This window comes from Monodelphis domestica, chromosome 4 (assembly GCF_027887165.1).
Source record: "Monodelphis domestica isolate mMonDom1 chromosome 4, mMonDom1.pri, whole genome shotgun sequence".
Lineage (NCBI taxonomy): Eukaryota > Metazoa > Chordata > Mammalia > Didelphimorphia > Didelphidae > Monodelphis > Monodelphis domestica.
The window spans coordinates 418344055-418344500 of NC_077230.1; positions in this window are offsets into that span (position 1 = coordinate 418344055).

The window sequence follows — 446 nt, forward strand, 5'->3', positions numbered from 1 at the left end:
CTAAGAGACCCTAACTGAGAAAAGAGCTTTCAGGTGAAGGTGGTCCCTCAAGCCTCTCTGTGCCAACCAGTTAACATTTTTGGAGGGCGCAGGGGCACATTCAAGTTCTTCAAAATGTTCTTCAAAACTCATACGTGCTTCTAAATGGATTGCATTTTGCTTCACCAGGATTTATTTGTATTTGCATTTCGGTTTTTCCACTTATCAAGCTGAGCTTGCAAGTCAGAAAGACCTGGGTTCAAATCCCACTTCAGACACTAGTTGTGAGTTCTGTAACTGCTGTATGCCTCAGTTTCCTTAACTGCAAAAGGGGGGTTAATAATAGCCTCTATCAAGGTGGTGTTGAGTTCCCAGGATTGTAACTTTTCCTCTGTCCTCATTCTCCTTCCACCTTTCTGTAGCATTTGACATCATTGGTCACTGTCTCCTCCTCAAAACTATCTCCT